Below are 9,092 nucleotides of genomic sequence, written 5' to 3' on the forward strand. Positions count from 1 at the left end.
TGATACTAATACCTAAATAATAATGTATTTATAAATGTGCTGCTTTTTAAAATTTTTATTTAAGTAATTTATTCATATTACATCGCATTTCTTACCCCCTCACTTGTATCTTCCCATTCCCCCTCCCTCTCTCTTTCATCCTCTTCCTCTCCCCTAGGTCCTTGATGGAAGGGGACCTCGTCCCCCATTATAAGATCACAGCCTGTCAGGTCTCTTCCTGGTAGCCTGCTTACTCTTCCTCTGAGTGTCACCAGGCCTCCCCACCAAGGGGAAGTGGTCAAATAGGGGCCACCAGAGTTCATGTCCAAGTCAGTCCCTGCTCTACACACAGTTGTGGTGTCCATTGGCTAGATCTGGATAGGGGCTCAAGGTTTACTGCATGCACTGCCCTTGGTTGGTGCAGTAGTTTGAGCTGACCTACCTGGGTCCAGATCCGCCAGCCTTAATGGTCTTCTTGTAGGTTTCTAGGACCCTCTGGATCCTTCTATCTCCCCATTCTTCCTTACCTCTCTCACCTGGAGTCCCAATAGGAAGTCCCAGTATCTATCCCAATCTCCAGCTAAGTGAAGACTTTCAGGGGACATCTCTGTTGGGCTGGTGTCCAATTATAGGTGAGTGTGTACCATGAGAGTCTTTCTGGATCTGGGTTAACTCAGCATGGTCATTTCTAGTTCCATCCATTTGTCCACAAATTTCAGGATTTCCTTGTATTTAAGCTGAGTAGTTTTCCATAGTGCAAATGTACCACAGTTTCTTTATCCATTCTTGACTGATGGCCATCTAGGCTGTTTCCAGGTTCTGGCTATTATGAATAAGGCTGCTATGAACATGGCTGAGCATATTTCCGTGTGTGGTGGAGCATCTCTTGGGTATATTCCAAGGAGTAGAATAGCTGGGTCTTGAGGTAGCCCTATTCTCAGTTTTCTGAGAAAGTGCCAGATTAATTTCCAAAGTGGTTGTACAAGTTTGTACTCCCACCAGCAATGAAGGAGTGTTCCCCTTTCTCCACATCCTCGCCATCATGTGCTGTTGCTTGAGTTTTTGATCTTAGCTGTTCTGGTGGGTGTAAGATGGGATCTCAGAGTCGTTTTTTATATACATTTATCTGACAGACTCTTTAAATTTTTATAAAAGAATAACAAAATGGGATTCCTCTGCACTGCTCAGCCATCTACAAGAGGAATTATCTCACCTAAACCCACAGAGGGACTTGAGGCCTCTGTGCTTGTCACCAGCACAGCCCTGACTGTCTCTTTCCCAGCCCAGTGGCTTCCCCTCTGGATCAAGCTTCCGTGCCCTCCCTGCCAGGCCCATGGACAGAGCAGTCAGCCTGCTCCTCACTGCTCCTTTCTGCTCTGCGCTCTGCAGTCACCCCAGCTCTGCTGTGTGGTCTCTGAAGCTCTCCCTCTCCTGCTCTCCTGGAATACAGCATTTTCCTTGTTCTAATTCCTGTGTCACTGGGTCACAGGCCAGCAGCTTCAGCCCAGACCTCTTACCCAGAATCCTCTAGGGCTTTATTTGACAAGAGTTAATTTCAAGTTTTGAAATCCCTGTCTGCTATATTGACTTCATCAGGAGTTTAGAAATAACTTAAAACTAAATAAGTTGTGTGATTACTGGTAAAACCATAGTTTTTAAACCTGCGTGACAAATATAACACACTGGATACATTTCTAAATAAGTGAAAAATGCTAAAATATCAATTGCAAATTATACATTTAATAATCTGAGCTTCTTTAAAATCTATAAAAAGGAAACATACTTAAGTCTACCAATTTGATGTCATGACTTTTTTTGTGTGTAAAAACAGGGTCACGTCACTCTCTTGCCTCCTTACTGGAATGCAAGGTCCCCGAACGCTCTGGGTAACTTGTGCCTCCTGACTGATGCAATTGGGATGCTTCGAGAAATGAGAGTGGCAGAAGAGACTTTCTGTGTCAACAGCAAATCTGCACTGAGACCGTCTTCACAGCTGAGGCTCTGAACCTGGCTCCTGCAGAGGACAAGTCGCCTGGACAGCAGCAAGACTTGTGTTGTTTGATCAGACAATGGCGAATTCCCAGGGAAAACAGTGAGTGAAGAGACAGGGTTAACTTTTCTTCTAGGGATGCTATTTTGTCTTTTCTGTGTGGGGTGTCTCAAGATGAGCTCTAACACAAAAACACAGTGCGGTGCCCGCAGTAGACACCTACACCTGAATATGCCGTAACTTTCTAATCTTTTTCCGGTGGGGACAATGCGTATGTAGAAATAGAGACTTGAAAGTACACACCCGCCTAACACAAGCTAGTGACTTGGGAGAAATACACTTTATATAGTTTTTTTTTTAAGTTTATTGATGTGTTTACTCTTTTGTGTCAATAATAATGAAACATGATTATAACTAAAGTTCTGGGGGAAAGTTTTTCTTTTCTGTAAATACTCATTAACAGAGGCCGTTTGTGACAAGTTATCAGCTGTGGCTTAGCTGTCAGTGAGATGCGTTTATCTGTGTGACTGACACCAGTAGTCAGAGAGCTGGATGCTGCCGCTCCATTGCTGGAGGTGTTGGGACACAGGTCTAAGGTGAAGGCATAGCTGTGTTTCCAGCTTGATCCTTGCTTACAATGTTAGAATTTTTTATTTCCCATCTTGTGTCTTCCAAGAGAAACTTTACACTGTTAAAAAACAAAAGTTTTGCCTCTTGCCATCTCAAATGTTTTTTTAAAACAAAAACATCCTTGCTTTTTACTCTATTAAAAAATTCTTCATATTCCAAAATAATCATGATTAGCATAAAATTGATTCATATTTTCAAACTATTTCTCTATAACAGAAACTTTATTTTATATAATCCGAACATTGAATATTTGAAAAAAGCCAGAGTCTAATAAAAGTCAAGTATTCCCATCATGTATCAAGCCTTTCTCCACTGGGAACCTGCACTGCTGTGTCATTTCCGTTGAGTGAAATCTGATCTAACTTTGTATCCACCTTCCTTCCGATGTAATCTCAAACCGTGACATCTCCCGACACCATACTGACAACATCAAATCCTAGAAGTGTGCCAACAATTTCTTTATCCCACACACTTGTCCATAAGGTCTAGTGGTACGAGCTGCCACAGGTTCGTGGTTGAACTGGCCAGCATGGCCACACCGAAAGTGCGGTTTAATTTAACCAGGGAGCAGTGCTTCCTTCAAGGTGTGGCCGCCATGATTGGTCTGGGCTGTGTATCCGCTGGTGAATGAGACCAGACCTCTGAACCCTCGTCACCTCCATTTGCAGCAAGCCTGAAAGCGTCTGCCCCACATCCCACACTGCAGCGAAACAAGCAGCGTTACCAAGATGGACAGCTTTGCCCAAATCAGCACAACCCCTGCTAAGGGCAAGGACAGGCTGTAAGTAAACACGTTGACCAGCAGAGCGTGGAGTCAGTTCTGCTTTTCGGACACTAGCTGGCACAATGAGCCAAAGTTTACAGCAAGGGGGTTAACAGCCAAAGGATATATGAGTTTGGTGTAGGCTACTAATCAGTCAGATATTCACGGGTGCTACTAAAAGGAGCAAGTATGTGGTGTAGAAATGGAAGAGGAAGAGAAACAGAAGGATGTGGGCTCAATGAAGAGGGAAAGCTGGAGAACTGGAGGATTGTGAGGGTCAAGCCTGATGTGAGAGGTGGTGATGCCACCTGGGACCATGGGGGAGTGCTGGCCTGTGCCGCCACCGGGGCCACATCTGGATCTAGGGCCTTACAGAAGTACACGATTGTTACCACCCAATGCTAGGGGTATATCTCTGGTCTGGGCTGCTGTCCAGGGATATATTGATGTTTGGGAGCTGTACAGAACTGGCCCCACCCAACTCCTGGGCGTCATGGGAGCACAGTCCCTGGGAGTATGAGACCAAGAGAGCTGACTTTGCCCCAGCCAGCAGCATCACTAGAGAACAGGCCCAGCACATTGTTGGAGCTGTAGGTGAGCCGGCCCCCAGGGTATGAGCATGGGAAAGCTGGCATTGCCACTTGTTTCCCATGGTATGGCATGGACATGACCCTCCCTGGCCCCTACAAATCACCACCTATAACAATTGGGAGACATGGCCCTGGGGTCATAAGATCAGGAGAAATGGCCCTACCTCTCTCCAGCTGCAGTGCTTGGGAGAATGGCCCAGCACCCATCCTGGGCAGCACAGTAAAGCTGATTCTGGAGGTTGGGGTTGCAGGTGAGCCAGCCCCAAAGGTGTAAGCACAGGAGAGACTGCCCTGATTCTTGTGTGCTGTGATGTGGGGAAGACCGGGGGGGGGGGGGAATGAAGGAGGGAGGCTGTCCTTCCCTCACTTGTCCCTTGCAAAAGAGCTGGCCACACGGTTTCTAAAGTAGACAAACTCGCCCTGTCCCTCACTGGCTGCAACACCGTGGAAGGCAGGCCTTGCACCTTAACTGAGCAGCAGGGTAGAGCTGGCCCTGGCTGCCAGGTTGTGGGTGAGCCAGCTCTGAGGGCAGGAGAACAGGAGAACCAGCTCAGCCTTTTGCCTGCTGCAACGCTCAGGAGAGTGGGTCATGCACCTCACCTGGGCAGCAAGGTAGAGCTGGCCCTGATGGTAAGGGCATGGATGAGCCAGCCCTGGGGGCATGAGAGTGGGAGAGGGGCTCTGCCCCTTGCTGTCTGCAGCATAGGATGGGCCAGCCAGGACAGGGCGTGAGAGAGCTCGTGTGGTGGTGTGAACACATGAGAGCTGGTGGGCTGACCAGCTCGGATAACTCTCAGGCCCAGATCTAGGCCTTAGAATTGGGCCACCCCAACATCTACCCCATCTATGAAGTGCTGGAGAGCATGACGGGGCCTGGCTTACAGATCCAGAATGACAGGGTCTCCATGACGCCGGGCAGCGACAGGATGGCTGAGAGAAGTCCTAGTGAGGTTCCAGTAGTGATAGAGTAGCAGATTCTAGAAGCCTCCTTCCAGACCAAAGAGTCATTGCAAAGAACATTTGCAAACAAAGAAGCGTGCACAAAAAATAAATAAATAAATAAAGTGTGGGCAGAAGCGTGTACTGTGGGACACACTGGGGCACACTACAGCTTCCACAGTGAGGTTTTTCTCCTCTGTTGTGAGGAGGTAGAAATGGTGGAGGAGGAGATGAGTGGGATTAGGGTGCATGATGTGAAATCACAACCAATAAAAACTTAAAAAAAAAAACTCACACAACAGGCACCTGCATCAAGCCTGATGTCCTGCTTACAATGACCGGGTTACACATGGGAGAAAAAGAGAATTGAATCCTGAATGTTGTAACATGGCTTCCACATGTGCTCCATGGCATTCACACATACACACACACAACTACACGCACATGTACAACACATAATACATATGTAAACATACATATCCCACACACACTATTTAAACAAACAAATAAATAAATAAATGTTAATACAAAAAAATACCCACCTCTCAGAGACTGTGAGAACCCCTTGTGCTGCACTGTGGGTGAGGTGCTCACTTGGACACAGGGGACAGAACAATCGGCAAAGCAGGCTAAGTGCATCCACCAAGAGCTTCCATTCTCTTCGCAGGCAGAAATGACATAAAGGACACAAGCTTGTGGTGCTGTGTGGTAACAAGTGTCCACAGGAGAATGCAGGAGGGTAATTCTGGAAGGGTGGTGCTGCTTCAGAGAGCAGGCAGCAAACTTCTGACTAGTGGGAAGTCATTCCAAGAGAACAGTGAGGCCTGTGCAAAGGTCCTGAGGTAAGCATGCTCCTGGTAGAGCAGATAACGCACAGCAGAGTGAGTGAGGAGCGTGAAGAGGGACTTAGTGCCAGAAAGAGGGCAGCGTGGGAAGGAGCAGGTCATGAGGAGTTTGTGAAAACTGGAAGGAACCTGTTTGTCACTCAGAGCAAGACAGAGAAGATTGAAAGATATAGGTGATTGATACAAAATTTGGGCATGAAAAAAAATATATAGGCCATGTCAAATACATGTCAGATCCTAGCACAAGAATATATATCCTAAGCCTAACAGATAGATATGACTCTATAGATACATGAGGTAAAATAGTTAAATAAAGTCTTCAAAAGCCTCAGAGACACACAGAATATGGCATTTTAAAATGTTTTTATTATCCTAAAGTTTCTTTGACAAGTTAACTCCTGACAACACCCAGCCGACATCAAAGAAGATGATGAGCATCAAAGAACCTCCTTGTGGAGTTGGCCTCAAATATGGCAAACAGTCTCTGGGCAAAATGACCTCATTCCTGCCACAAATAGAATTCTGCCTAAAAATGCGCAGCTTAGATGCAGGCAGAGTTGAGGGCCAAACTCTGCCAAGACAGGGTAAACAAGCCCTCAATAGTCCCTGCCTTGGGAATAAGTCTGGCAGGGACACTGGGCCAGAAGGACAGAGATGAGGCTCCAACACTACAGAGAGTGTTCAGGCAGTGACCTGCACTGCTGGTTCACTTGGGAATTTAAGTCTTATTCCTTCTCCAGTCTCTGAGGGGTGTTGAAGACCAGATAGTTTAGTACTACAATCAAGTTTAGTTGGTTAGGGGATAAGATCTTTTTAAGATCAAGATAAAGGAGTTAAGTTAATAGAATTGAGATAGGATAGACATTGATTTTTGTTCACAAATTTAGACACAAGACAGGAAAGATGCTTACTTCAAGTTTGACAAATGCAAATAGCCAAATCACTATGAATGTAACATTTTTAGAACTCATGATTGTCACATGGTTCTCTCTGCTGTATGTAGTTTGTTTATGCATGTGTAATAAAATAAATGTATATGAAAAAAGATATAGGTAAGGAAGTTATTTTAACTAGTTTACCTATTCAATGTGTGACTCTGGCTTCAAGACTGAGAATGGACCAAAAGTATCAGCAGAGAGAGTTAGGATGCTGGGCGAGAGATACAGGACACTGGCTGGACCAGCAGGCTCCCTGGGCACAATGGAAACAGATTACAAAGGTGTCTCAAAGATGGAGCCAGAACTGGGGAGACCATCAATAGGTAAAGCACTGGCTGAGCAAGCATGAGGACATTTGCTCTGGTCCCCAGCATCCCCACAAATGCCTGCTGGGCATGGCTACAGGCTTGTAATCCCAGAGCTCAGAAAGAGGAGACAAGAAGAGCTCCAGATTGGCTGGCTAGCTAGACTACTCAAATCCATAAGCTGTCAGGTCACACACATGCACATACAGGTGAGTCCACCTGCATATGAACATGCACACACACCACACAGCTACAGGAAAAGACAGTGATGTTAGGGGGAATCAAAAACCAAATGTAAGATTTAGGAGACTTCAGGAGTCAAAAAATACACAGGGGAGGAGATTCAGGGGCTTTTGCTGAACTAGAAGCTTCTGGAAAACCTTGGGGTCCCACATTAATAAATGACATGAGTCCTGCACTCAGGAAGGCAGGCCTTCTTCAAACCCAGATGAAGCTCTCAAGCCCAACCCCTCCAGCCCAGGCATCTGCAGAGACTTCAAATGGGAAACAAGCCGAATAATGTGACAACTCCACCCAGGGTTCAGAAGAAGAACATCTGCACAGGCTCAGTGGTGCCTGGCTTCCTGGTGAGGTACCAGAGTCTCTTCCCACTTTCAGAGGACACGATAAACCAGCTGAGGAGCCCTGGCCAGGGACACACACACTTCGGTGGGATCACAGAAGAGGAAGGTGAGTGGTGGGGCCAACAGAGTCCACCAAACCGCTTGAGCTGTGGGAAGATAAGTGCTGGCCTGCCTCCACTAAAGCGTGTTGTGGCAGACATGGGAGCCTCATCCTAAGAGCCAGCCTCAGCTCGCAGAGTCTGCAGTCCAGCTCAGCTGGGAGGGAGACAGCTGCATTCGCCTGTCTGCTTCATGTGCCTGCCCCTTTCGTAGCCTAACCTGCATCCTCCCGTCTGACCTGAACCTGCAGGAGTCAGGGTCCTGAATGGCGAGGTGGTAAGAGAGAGGGCCAGGCATGAGGAATGAAGAAGATGAAAGCAACAGCTGGTACCAGCAGGTCTTGCATGAAATGATGAACAAGTGGGTTTTAATGAGAAGCTAATATGTGCTATTGCATCATATGTGCTATTTGTAGAGAATCCTGGGGGACACAGCCAAGGTCCCACAGAGCTAAGTAAGACACAGTTGGTAAAGTAAAGAGGACATAGGACACCTCAACGCAGCTGCCTCAGAACTAATAACCACAGCCCAGGGGGAAGAATTGGGTCCCTAGATACCGCACCTTGATTCCTCCAAGGCACTGGGTCTGGTGGTCAACTGGCCTTTCCAGGTCCACTCCTAGACAAGGACACGGAACTGATGCCCCCTTTGTCCTTTCATCGGGGCCTCTAAGAATGTCTTGGATCGGTCAAGCCCCCAACACCTGTCCATGTGACTCTTTGGTTTTCTCTGGATAATTTGCCTTCCACCTTAGTTGGCTCTGCATTCCTCCCTCAGTGTGGTGCCCGGGGACAGAGGATGTCTAAAGATTCCTTGGAAAAGGCTGTTTACTAAGCAAGTAACTTAGCCTGAGCTTTTGAGTCCCTCTCTGTGCTGTACCTCCCCGCCGCACCCTCTGTCACAGTAACGGATGAAGGACTCATCTACTTAAGAGGGAAGGGGATGAGGAACAGGGCATAGTGAGTGTCACACACCTTCCATCGTGCGTCCTCCATGCCTGTCTTCCTGTGATCTCATGCCCGCTGCCCCTGTCATCCCAACACCCTCCTTCCAACCTCTTCCCCCTTGACTCTCATCCTCTAACCCTGAGATCCATCACACTCTGAGCCTGCATCCCTCCCATCTTCTTGCTTTCACATCCCTACATTCTCCAAATACCCACCGTCCCTTCTCTCTCTCTCTCTCTCTCTCTCTCTCTCTCTCTCTCTCTCTCTGTGTGTGTGTGTGTGTGTGTGTGTCTCTCTCTCTCTCTCTCTCTCTCTCTCTCTGTGTGTGTGTGTGTGTGTGTCTCTCTCTCTCTCTCTCTCTCTCCATCACTTCCCATGGCTAGTCCTGAGCCAAGTGTCCGCTGCTGCAGTTCTCCAAAGCTAAAGAGAGCTAGATCTCCTGCAGATTGCTAGTTTGGGAACAATGCTGCTTCCACACCAAAA

The sequence above is a fragment of the Acomys minous genome, assembly GCF_964271855.1.
Source record: "Acomys minous genome assembly, chromosome: 16".
Lineage (NCBI taxonomy): Eukaryota > Metazoa > Chordata > Mammalia > Rodentia > Muridae > Acomys > Acomys minous.